We start from the raw sequence: 13,896 nt of genomic DNA, 5'->3' as shown, positions 1-13,896 counted from the left end.
CACGTAATTGTATGATTTTAAGCAATTTTCTTAGTGAGGCCAGCATCATCCCGATACCAAAACCTGGCAGAGACACATATAAAAAGGAAACTTCAGGCCAATATCCTTGATAAATATGAATGCTGAAGTCCTTAACAAAATACTAGCAAACTAAATCCAGCAGCACATCTAAAAGCTATCCACGATGATCAAGTAGGCTTTATCCCTGGGATGCAATATTTGTTCAACACATGTAAATCAACAAATGTGATTAATCACATAAACAGAACTAAAAACAAAAACCGTATATGATCATCTCAATAGAAGCATAAAATATTTTTGACAAAATTAAACATCCTTCATGTTATAAACCTTCGAACAACTAAGCATTGAAGCAACATACCTCAAAATAAGAACCATTCATGACAAACCCACAGCCAACATCATACTGAATGAGCAAAAGCTAGAAGCATTCCCCTTGAGAACTGAAACAAGACAAGGATGCCCACTCACACAATTCTTATTCAACATAGTACTGGAAGTCCTAGCCAGAGCAGTCAGACAAGAGAAAGAAATAAAAGGCATCCAAATAGGAAGAGAGGAAGTCAAACAACCACACTTGACAGATGATACGATTCTATACCTGGAAAACCCCATAGCGTCTGCTCAGAAGCTCCTAGATGTGATAAACAACCTCAGCAATGTTTCAGGGATACAAAATTAATGTACACGAATCAGTAGCATTTCTATACACCAACAACATCCAAACTGAGAGCCAAATTAACAATGCAACACCATTCACAACAGCCACAAAAAGAATCAAATACCCCAGAATACAGCTAACTATGGAGGTGAAAGATCTCTACAACCAGAATTACAAAACACTGCTCAAAGAAATCAGAGATAACACAAACAAATTGAAAAACATTCCATGGTCATGGATAGGAAGAATCAATATCATTAAAATGGCCATGCTGCCCAAAGCCATTTACAGATTCAATAATATTCCTATCAAATTACCAATGACATTCTTCCCAGAACTAGAAAAAATTTTTGTGAAACTCGTATGGTACCAAAAAGTAGCTTGAATAGCCAAGGCAATCCTAAGAAAAAGAACAAAGCTAGAGACATCATGTTACTTCACTTCAAACTATACTACAAGGCTACCATAACCAAAACAGCTTGGTACTGGCACAAAAACAGACACATAAACTAATGGAACAGAATAGAGACCCAGAAATAAAATGGCACACCTACAACCATCTGACCTTTGACAAACTCAACAAAAACAAGCAATGAGGAAAGGACTCTCTATTCAATAAATGATACTGAGATAACTGGTTAGCCACATGCAGAAGATTGAAACTGGACCCCTTCCTTACATCATACACAAAAATCAACTCAAGATGGATTAAGTACCTAAATGTACAACCTAAAACTTTAAAAACCCTGGAAGATGACCTGGGACATACTATTCCAAACATAGGCTCTGGCAAATATTTCATAAGGAAGATGTGAAAAGCAATTGCAACAAAAACAAAAATAGATAAATGGGACCTAATTAAATTAAAGAGCTTCTGCACAGCAAAACAAACTATCAATAAACAGACAACTTACCAAATAGGAGAAAATAGTTTCAAACTATGCATCTGACAAAAGTCTAATATCTGGAATCTGTAAGGAACTTAAACAAATTAACAAGCAAAAAACAACCCCATTAAAACATGGGCAAAAGACACGAGCAGACGTTTTTCAAAAGAAGACATACACATTGCCAACAGCATATGAAGAAAATACTTAACGTCACTAATCATTAGAGAAATGCAACTCAAAAACCACAATGAGATAGGACCTCATACTAGTCAGAATGGCCATTACTAAAATGTCAAAAAATAGCAGGTACTGTCAAGATTGCAAAGAAAAGGGAACACATACACTGCTGGTGGGAATGTAAATTAGTTCAGCCATCGTGGAAAGCGGTGTGGTGATTTCTCAAAGAATTAAAGGCAGAAGTACCATTTTGTCCCAGCAATCATGTTATTGGGTTTACAAAGACATATGCACATGTATGTTCATCACAGCACTATTCACAGTAGCAAAGTCATAGAATCAATCTAAATGCCCACCCAATGGTAGACTAGATAAAGAAAATCTGGTAAATATACACCACGGAACAGTACACAGCCATACAAAAGAATGAGATGGAGCTTTGCAGCAACATGGATGGAGCTGAGGCCATAATCCTGAGCTAACTAATGCAGGAACAGAAAACCAAAAACCACATGTTCTCACTTATAAATGGGAGCTAAACATTGAATACACATGGACACAAAAGAGGGAACGACAGACACCAAGGCCTAGGAGGGAGATGCTTAAAGAACTACCTATAGTACTGGTACTATGCTTATTGCTGGGGTCACAAAATAATCCGTGCACCAAGCCCTATGATATGTAATTTACCTATACAGGAAACCTGCACACGTTCCCCTGAAACCTGAAATAAAAGTTAAAAAAATATTTACTGAATGCCTACTATGAGGTAGGCATTTCGGTAGGTAACCAACACCGTCCCTGCTCTCATAGGTTGTTGCAGAAGTCGAATGAGGCGATCATACCAATTGTTATCATTTATTAAGTGCCTACTATGTGCCATGAACTTTACATTATTATTTCCATTATACATATGCCATGGACTTATTACCTCAGTCAGTCTTCTCATAAATCTGTTTGGGTAGTTACTGCCAATGTGCACGTAAGATAATTGAAGTACAATTTAAAAACTTGTCAAAGTTAAATAACTTATAAGGGGCTTGACTAGGATTTGAACCAAGGTGGATCTGATTCAAAAGACACTGATTTTCCAAGAAAACATGTCAATATAAAAGTTCTTTACAAACATAAGAAGTGCCATATAAAAATAAAATAATATTTATTATTATTGTTCTCCACACCTATATATGATGATATAAAAACAGACCAAAGCCAAAACCAAGACAGGAATTAGAGGCTTAGTCATGTTACTGTGGAAATTCTCATTATAATGCTTTTGATTTCTGGTTTTGCAGTTTTGAAATTTCCATTGTCTTTTTCCCCTGCGGGCATTGTCTTTTTCCCCTGTTCTTTTTCTGTCTGCAGATCATGGCTGGGCTTTTGGTAAGCACATAATTTTTCAAAAATGGAAATGGTTTCATTCCAATGAATCATTGTGTCAAGAAGGTTGTGTACCTCCTCAATGATGAAAATGCCAATTTCTCATAAAAAGGCAAAAACCCTCATTTCAAAAGGTTGAAAATAATGTTATTTAACTAATTTCAAATGGCTACTTTTAGGTCACTGAAACTGTCCAAATATAAGAATAATCTCTGGGGTCTGTAACATTTTCATTTGATTCAAGAATGGATAAACTTTAATTCATTTTAACCTCTTGCCTTTTGCTATTTGGCTCTTCTGACAGGAAGTGTCTGTCCACTGTGAGATTTGTCTTAGTGCTATGGCCTGCTTAATCCGGAATCTGTTTTCATTATATCCCTGAAAGCTAAAGAAATTTCCAAGTTTTTGACACAAAGTATATACAATTCTATACAATACAGATTTATTGAACATTTTCTTGAAATGTAACATACATAAAGTATTGTAAAAATCAGTATATTTTTAATAGAACATTACCAATACCCCAAAGCTTCATTCATGCCCTCTTTCAAGTATAACATCTGCAAGGCTAACAGCTCTTCTGATTTCTGTTAAAGTAGATTAATCTTGCCTGCTTTTGAATTATATATGTAGAGAAACAGAATTCTATAGCTCTTTTTGTGTCTGATTTTATTCACTCAACATTATGTTTATGAGATTCATCCCTGTTGTTCCTGCATAGCAGAAGTTTATCTTTATTGCTATATAATATCCCATCTATTTCTTACTCATCCTATTTTATATAAGCATTTGGGTTGCTTCTTCTTTGTGTCTGCTTTGAATATCTGTGTAAATGTCATTTGGTACATGTATGTATACATTTTTAGGGGCTGTATATCTGGCAGTAAAATTGCCTGATATGAGAGTATATTTTATACTTCACTAGATACTGTTAGTTTTTCAAAGTGGTTGCACCGATTTTAAAATCCCACCAGTAATATTTGTGAACTTCTGTTGTTCTATATCCTTTCCAGGTTTTAAAATATTAACCATTCTGGTGAAGTATAGTGATATATCATTATGATTTTAATTTGTATTTCCTTAATGACGAATGAGGTTGAACACTTTTTAATATTTTTACTGGCTGTTTGTATGTCTTCTTTTGTAATGTGTTTTGTAGTCATTTGAATAATGTCTTCCCAAAGATGTCTATTTCCTGATTCCTGGAATCTGTGAATACGTCCAGTTACGCGGCAAAGGGGAATTAAGGTTGCAGATAGAATGAAGGTTGCTAATCAACTAAGGTTGCTAATCAACTGACCATAAAACAGAGAGATTATCCTGGATTATCTAGGTGAGTCTAGAGTAATCACAAAGGTCTTTAAAAGTGGAGAAGGGTATTGGAAGAGAGAAACAGAGATGGCAGTGTGAGAAGCACACAGTCCAATATTTCTGACTGTGAAGGTCGCAGAAGAGGGCTCTGAGACAAGAAATGCAGGCAGCCTATAGAACCTGGAAAAGGCAAGGAAATGGATTCTCCCCTAAAGCCTCCAGAAGCAATGCAGGAATGCTCACACCTTGATTTTAGCAGGGTGAAACTCATTCCTACTTCTAAACTACAGCACTGTAAGATAATACATTTATGTTGCTTTCATCCACTAAGTGTGCAGCAATTATAGCAGCAATAAGAAATTGAAACATCTTCAAGTCTTTTGTCCATATTCTTATTGGGTCTGTCTTTTTGATTTGTAGAGTTTTTTGATATATTATGAGTACTTTGTTGGGTTTGCTCAATATGTTCTTTTTTCCAGCTTGAGGTATCATCGATAGATAAAATTACATATATTCAAGGTATACAGGATGTTAAATATATATGTATATATTGTGAAATCATTAACGCAATACAGTTAGTCAACACATCCATCATCACTTTTCTTTGGTGTGGCAAGAACATTTAAAATCTACTCTCTTAGCAAATTTTAAGTATATAATACAGTATTATTGGCTATAGTTACCATGCTGTACATTAGATCCCTACCCCTAGGACTTGTTAATCTTATAACTGAAAATATATAGCATCTTCCCTTTTCTCTCATCAATCAGCCCCTGGCAACCACCCTCCTGCTATCTGTTTCTATGAGACTTCTTAAGATTCCACATATAAGTGAGATCAGATGTTTGTTTTCTCTGTTTGACTTATTTCACATAGCATAATACCTTCAAAGTTTTCCTATGTTGTTTCAAATGGCAGAATTTCTTTCTTTTTTATAGCTGAATATTATCTCTGTGTGTCTGTGTGTGTGTGTGTATGTGAGTGTGCATGTATCCCATTTTCTTTATCCATTCATCTGTTAATGGACATTTAGGTTGTTTCCACATCTTGGTTATTGTGATAATGCTGCAATGTACATGAGAATGCAGATATCTCTTTGACATATTGATTTCATGGCCTTTAGATATATACCCAGAAATGGGATTGCTGGATCATATGGTAGTTCTATTTTAAAATTTTTGACAAATCTCTATACTGTTTTCTATAATAGCTGTACCAATTTACATTCCTACCAACAATGCCCCAGGATTCTCTTTTCCCTACATCCTCACCATCATTTGCTCTCTCTTGTCTTTTTGATAATAGTCATTTGAACAGGTGTGATGTAATATCTCACTGTGGTTTTGATTTGCATTTCCCTGATGATTAGTGCTATTGACCATCTTTTCATGTGCCTGTTGGCCATTTGTATGTCTTCTTTAGAAAAATGTCTGTTTAGGTACTTTGCCCATTTTTAAATCAGTTTTCTTTTTGTATTTTTGCCATTGAGTTGTATGAGTTCCTGATATATTTTGGCCATTAACTCCTTATCAGATATATGGTTTATAAATATATATGTTTTTTACCATTCTGTAGGTTATTTTTTCATTTTGTTGATTGTTTGCTGTGCAAAATTTTTTTAGTTTGATGTAGTCCCATGTGTTTATTTTTGTTTTTGTTACTAGTGCTTTTGGTAGAAAATTTTTTAAAAAGTCACTGCCTATGTCAAGGAACTTTTCCCTATGTTTTCTTCCGGGAGTTTCATTGTTTTCAATCTTGCATTTAAGTCTTTCACCCATTTTGAGTTAATTTTTGTGAGTGGTGTAAAATAGGGGTCCAATTTCACTCTTTGTATGTGAATGTTCAGTTTTTCCAACACCATTTATTGAAGAGACTATACTTTCCCCATGGTGTTTTCTTGGTGCCCTTGTCAAAAATTAGATGACTATATATGTGTGGGTTTATTTCTGGGGTCTTGATTCTGTTCCATCCATCTATGTGTCTGTTTTTATGCCTGTATCACACTGTTTTGTTTAGAAAGCTTGTGATATAATTTGAAATCAGCAAGTGTGATGCCTCCAGTTCTGTTCTTCCTTCTCAGGGTTGCTTTGGCTCTTTGTGGTGTTTGTGGTTTCATGCATCTATATTCTTAAAAGAGATTCATACAGTTTTTCTTTCATGCAATGTCCTGTAAAGCTTTGGTAACAAGGTTTTGCTGACCAAATTAGAAATCACTTTGGGTTGTGGTCTCTCTTTTTTTATTCTCTCTTAGAATAGATGTAAGATTACTATTCTGTGTTTCTTAAATGCTGGAGGAGTTTATCAATAAAGCCATATGGAATTTTCTCTCTGATAAAATTTTTTAAAGGACTCAACATATTTTGTAGATAGGATTATTCATTTTTTTCATTTTTTCTTATGTCAGCTTTGATAAGCTATATGTTTAAAGAAAAATCTCTTCTAGATTCCAAAATTTATTTACATAAATTTGTTCATAATACCTTCCTTTTAAAATGTTTGTAGGGACTACAGAAATGCCTTTTTTACATTCTTAGATTTGGTAGTATTTACCTTCTTCCCCCATTTTATTTTTAACTTTGATAAGTCTTGCTAGGAGTTTATCAATTTTAACTTTTTTTTAAGACGATAAATTTTTGGATTTGTGGATTTTCTATTATGTGTGAATTTTCTGTTTCATTAATTTATGCTCCTACCTTTATTATTTCCTTTCTTCTGATTTCTTTTCCTTTAACTTGCTGGTTTTTTGAAAGGGAACTTAATCATTTAGTACTTTTTGCCTTATTTCTCTAATACACATATACTTTAAGGCTAAATATATCCCTCTACATATTGCTTTTGCTACAAATCCCAAGTTTTGATGATTTTGCTTTACTTAAACACATTTTCTAATTTCCTTTGTGACTTTTTTTACCCATGTGCCATTTAGAAGTACATTGCATAAATTCCAAATATTTGAGAATTTTCTAGTTATTTTTTGTCATTGATTTCAATATTAATTCCTCTGTAGTCAGAGTATATTCTCCCTTTATTTCTATCTTTTTCAGTGTGTTTATATATGTTTTATAGCCAAGTGTATTGTCAATTTTGGTAAGTGTTCATTTTGCCTTAAAATGATGTGCATTCTATAGTTATTATAAGCAGCATTCTACATATGTCACATAGGTATAGTTTATTAATAATGTTCAAATCTTCTATGTCTCTATGATATTTTGGTATCTACTTGTTCATTCAGATATTAAAAAAGATATGTCAAAATCTCCTACTATGATCATGGATTTATCTAGTTCTTTCCTGTAGATTTTTGTTTAGATTTTGAGAATATTTTATTAAGTATATACAGTTATGCAATTATTTTATTTTTCTTGGGTATTGAACTTTTGAACATGACAAAGTATCCCTCTTTATTTTTAATAATGCTTCTTTAAGATCTGCTTTGTCCGATATTAGTCCCACGATGTTAGCTTTCTTTGGTTAGTGTTTGCATGGTATAATGAATACTCCTGTACATTGTCTCACATTTTCTTTACTTTACATCTGATTCTAACATTAATTTCATTTCCAGGAATAATAACACAGAAATAAAAAAGAACATTTCTTTCTAATATAAAGATTTGAGCCTTCATATCAACTGGTGTTATGGAAAACTTCATTAGATAGCAATCAATACCAGTTCATATATACCCTAGTGAAGTGACTGAACTTGAAGGCTAAAAAAATGGCCATTGAGGCAAAACTCAAGTCACGTACAAATGAAAAATGTAAAGTTTATATTAGATTTTTCCCTAAACACTCAATACTAGAAAACGGTATGTGTGGCATTCTGGGAAAATGTGTGCCTCAATGATTTTCACGTAAACAGGTTATCCTTGAAGCATAACGAACAAAAATGTGCACAAGAACTTTAGGAGTATAGTATTTCTAAACAAATAAACCAATTTTGATTAGATGACATAATCCAGTTGACCAAGAGATAAATCAAAATAACATTTTTTGAAATGAAGAAAATATAATAAAAATACTATATGAGAACTTAGCTGAGGAGCATTTAATCCATTTAGATGTGACTAAAATTTGAAATATGTCTTAATGAAATGCAAGTATTGTAAACCTCAACAATACACAAATATAATAAAGTAATCAGAAGCAGGCGTATGTTTAAGTGCACAGATTTTATGCTGTTATAGCAGGAGTCAAAAGAATCCATCTAAAATTAAAATATTTGGTTTGAAATGCATAATAATTCCAACCTTTCAATATTTTTCATAATGCTTTTAATTAACTTCAGAGATATTTTAAAAATTAATATTGCTTGCACTGAAGAAACATCTGAAATTCAACAATTTTGTTTATTTCATTTTTTACTTCTCATTCAGTTAATTCAAGCATAAGCAAAATTACTGTTATGTATGCCAGGAAAGAGATGTCTGAAAGAGTGATTTCTATTTGTTAACTACAGCTATTTGAGGATGGTCAGGTTTTGGTGAATTCTTTTTTACTTTTCATTGTTCTTTTCCTTATTGTGTTACTTTTGCTTTTCTTATGAGAATGTATCACTTTTACATAATCTATGTAGTAATTTTTCTAAAAAAGTTAGAGAGACAGTGATAGAGCCATCTTTAGCTAGAAAAATTTTTCTCAACTTTTTCTAAATTTACTTTTAGAAAGAAACTTTATATTTTATCTTAAAAGAAGCTACTGATTGAATTATTCTTTGTCATGGTGAGCCTAATGTGATCAATTTTTATTTGGGGTTCACTAATGAAGAGTGAATCCTTTTTCTCTGCAACTCCTAGCATTCAGTATCATTCAGCATAACCTTTCATATCCCAGCCTTCCCTGTTTTAAGTCAAGTCTGTCATCTCTTCTTCTTAGATGTGGGAACAGACAGTGTCACCCAAAAGGACACTCTCTGAGGAGCAGGATGGCGGTGGGGTGCTACTGGTTTGAAAGTATGTCAGATTGACAGCCATTCTGCCGTGTACTACAATAGAGAGTCAAAGAATTAAAACGCACAGTATCTTATTTTATGATGGAAGATGGGGAGGACAGGAAAAATCGGCTCACAATTATTGAGCACCTGATGTATTCCTGGCATGGTCACAGCAACCCTCTCGGGTATTACTAATCCCATTGTTCACACGAGGAAAGAAAAATTTGAGAGAGGTGAGATGAGTTGCCTGTGTTTATGTGGTTAACTGGGAACACTGATGATGAAGCCTGAGCTTCCCCGGGCTCTTCCCTCTGCTTCTATTGCTGCTGTGGACAAATTCCTATAAGTTCCTTTATATTTCTACCAGTTCCTATATAAGCTGTTATATGTTTTTGGTTAAATTTACAACCATGTTTATTGTACTGAAAAAAACCCTTAAAGTTTTGCGTTTGATACGGATAATACATTTATGTTTCAAATTGTTTTTATTTTAAGAATGACTACAAAGACAATGGAAGCAGATAATTCCAGCTAGAATCAAAATTTAATGGTGAAATGAGATCAAACTCACAAAGAGTTAATTACGCTAGCACTAATTAAGTGTAGTCTTCTTAAAAGCAAAAAAAAAAAAAAAAAAAGCCAGCTTTATCCTGGCAAGAAGCCTGTAAAAAAGGGACGATCTGTCACAGACTCACAGAACACAGTAATTAAGGTCTGAAACGCTTCCCAATCAAAGAACAGGAAGAGTTCACTCTGAGTTAACTGTTTAAACAGCATCCCTTGTGAAATGGCATTGCCACTGTATGTTTTTAGATTGAATTGATTTAATTTCCTACTGTTTGCCTCTAAGTAGGAATTAGAGCCTCCATTAGGAATTGCTAATGGTGCCCATTCTGGACTCCCTCATCCCAGGACAGGAGTGGCGGGAAGGACTAATGTAGTGTGCATGTGATATATGCTGCAGCCAGAACCTGGTCACAGGCTAATTCAGCAACAGGCAGGAATAATGAACAATTAATGAACCCACATTGTGTTTACATGTCTAATTTTGATACTAATCATTTAAATGTTCTAAGTAAGATGCTACGCTTTCACAGAAGCATAAAAATGTGCACATAAACAAAAATATGTGTATTGTTCCAAAATTATGCTTAAATTTTACATTTCATTTCCTAGCAGAGACACAGTCAACACATTCATGCAGTGACACCTGTAACTCACACATGGTGGTTTAACTTAGTAACAGCTGATTTCCCTTTGCAATAAAACAATCGCCTGAACTGAGCTTCATGTATTGGTTCATTGTTCTTCCTTGCTGTCACTGTTAACCAGTATTTAGGCTTCATCCAGAAGATCTACTCCACTTAAAAAGAGTAGCAAATGAACGAAAAGATGGACATTGTCACTTTCCTTTTACTACTATGTGAGGGTTGCAATTTTTCTCAATTCATAATGAATTTGTTTTTATATACCCAACCCATAATGAATTTGTTTTTATATACCCAACTTGTTGCATATATTAAGGGACAGATTTGGTAAATCATATTTAGGTCCAATGTGACTTGTGAACAGGTAGGTTTTTATTCACTTTCTAAAAGCAATTAACGATTTCAACTTCCTGATAAACATAATAGCTAATATTTGTTGAGAGTTTTTTTTTTTTTTAGGTACTTAGCTCTTTTGAGTGTTATTTTTTAATTGTTTCAACAACCCAATTAAGAATGTATTATTAAATATAATTATCTCAGTTTTATACATGAGGAATCTGTGATTTGGTTACATAACTTGCCTAAGTCCACACAGCTCTGCATCAGGAACTAACATTATGTCCTGGTAGTGGCAGACTAACCAGGGGGACGTCTCTTGTCTATACTAGCAAAATTCTAGATCACTTAAGTCAGTGAAATGAGAGAAGGGCACTTTGGGTTTTTTTGGTTTTGTTTGTTTGTTTTTTGAGACAGAGTCTCGCTCTGTCGCCCAGGTTGGAGGGCAGTGGCGTGATCTTGGCTCACTGCAAGCTCCGCCTTCTGGGTTCATGCCATTCTCCTGCCTCAGCTTCCCGAGTAGCTGGGATTACAGGCGCCCACCACCACACCTGGCTAATTTTTTTGTATTTTTAGTAGAGACGGGGTTTCACCATGTTAGCCAGGATGGTCTCCATCTCCAGACCTCGTGATCTGCCCACCTGGGCCTCCCAAAGTGCTGGGATTACAGGCATGAGCCACCGCGCCCGGCAGCACTTTGGGTTTTACACTCCTGTTCTATCCTTACAGTTTCTGACTATTGGCATGTTAAGTAGAAGCAGAGCAAGTGGAGAGTCAATTATTCATGAAACTTTGGAGGAAGAGATAGCCTCTTCCTCCATCCCATTCTCTCCTTGTTCTGTTCCTCTTTTAAAATTTATTTTAAACTTCATCACCTAATTATGGGTTTACCATATTATTCACTCATGCAATTATTTTCCATTAATAAAAGTTTCTCATATTGGAGAAACTGTGATATTCAGTGGACAAAGACCATGAACTTTTACACTTCCTAGTATGATCCAGAACTCTTTGTAGAAACTATGGCCTCTGGCACAATATTTTCAGTCATAAGAGTTTAGTATCCTATGATCTCAGTGGTATTTAACAATAACTCCTGAAATACATGTTTTCAAAAGCAGTGGAAAAATGGATGTCAGGTCCATTAATCGCAGATGAAAAAAATTTCTCTGGGTTGGAATGTCAACCAGGCATTAGTGGTGCCTTGCACTAAAAAATCTATTCAAATGACCTTCTCATTAGGTCAGCTTGTCCTTCTGCCCTGAGATATTTTAAAAATTGAAAGTGGCAGTTAGAGCTATAATCCATATGATACCTTAGGCTGTGTGTAGTAGATATTTGGTCATAAGAATAGCCACAAGAAACTCCTGTATAGCATTTTGCTCATAGCTGTCAGCTTGACCAAATTTCATGCAAAATCGATTTAAAACTGCATGTTCTATAAAGTAAGTATGTCCATTATGTGGGAAGTGTTTCGGGGTAATTTGAAATAGGCTAAAAACACTCATTTGTAACTGAAGGATTTATTTAAAATTGATTTTAGGGAAGGTATAAGTAAGCAAAACTGTGTTTACTCCTTATATTTAGACAAAAGGAAACACTAAGAAAAAATTTTGAACTGTGCCTATCAACAATGGTATGGTTAAAAAAAATGTGATGTTGGCATTTGTGGCTATATGATAAATGGAGTGATATTAAATGCTAACCATTTGAAAGTTGCAAATGCCCATTTACAAATTTCTGGTGTAAAAGCACAGTTGCACAATCAAAGTACATTTACAACCTGTGAATCGCTAAAGACTTGGGAGGCCACATGTTGTCCCTGGCAGATGCTATCCACATTCCTCAGCTCTCCTGGTGGCATTCAGGGACAGAGGCTGCTTCTGGAGAGAAGAATAAAGACTCCAAAAGGCTTAAATTAGAGTGGCTTTGAAATGAAATGCATTTTAAAAATGTGTTTTAGTGCTTCTGTAAAATGATGCTATTGTTGTGTTTGTCATACTTCTGTTAAAAATGAGGCCATTTATATAGCAATAGAGACACTGAATGGGAAAGAGAATTGGGAGATGTTGGAATGTTTGATGATATTCTTTTCCTTCCTGGGCACTGGGAAATTCCACCGTTGTTGTTCACATTAGCAGAATGTAGAACATTAGCTTAGCAATGCCAGGATACCCGCAAGGGAGGAACCGAGGCTACTTTGCCCATGATGTTAACCTCTTGAGTGCCACATTGCTGCAGGGTTTAATGTGTATGGAGAGATATAAGGGAGGAGTTATAGGAAGCCATTTAGTGGAAATACTATTGCACAAAATGTGATGGGCAAACCCAAAGGACAAGAATACTGTATCATAATGTCTAGGGACAGCCTTTGTTTCCCAATAGTTCTGGTATTCAGAGGGCCACCCTTTTCCAATGTGATATGAATACTCCAGAGACTGCAATACCCTCTCTACCATGTCTACTCTTCTCATCCTTCTCTACATTCACTATTGGAAGAAACCTTTGGAAGATAGACAAATAGAAAAGAAAATAGCTGTTCACAGCTATTCTATTTTGATCTATTCCTCTAATAAGTAATTTTATTTTTTCTTTAATCTTAAGACCCACTTCTTTCAGAAACATATTTAAAAAACTAGGTTTTATGCTGTATGTGTCCTGGAGCTCTAAGTTTTATAATGAATGTAGTATTTATGAGCTTATTCTTAGAGATATATGATTTGCTTGTATTTATTTTTTTAAAAATTGGGGCATCTTCAAGGAATCAGGAGCTTTGCTTGGAGTACAGAGTTAACAAAATCCAGTCTCTGTCCTCCAGGATCTTACACTGTGGGGTAATGGTTAGTTCATTTGTTTGCAAAGCAATTTGTATAATTCCTCCTTTCCCTTACCCCAAATTACCAGAAAAAACATGTAGAACACTCCATCCTCCAACCTAAGGAGCATAAATAGTAGCATTTAAAAAAATAAAATTTTGCTTA

Source organism: Pongo abelii, chromosome 1, assembly GCF_028885655.2.
Source record: "Pongo abelii isolate AG06213 chromosome 1, NHGRI_mPonAbe1-v2.0_pri, whole genome shotgun sequence".
Lineage (NCBI taxonomy): Eukaryota > Metazoa > Chordata > Mammalia > Primates > Hominidae > Pongo > Pongo abelii.
This window is presented reverse-complemented; position numbering follows the sequence as displayed.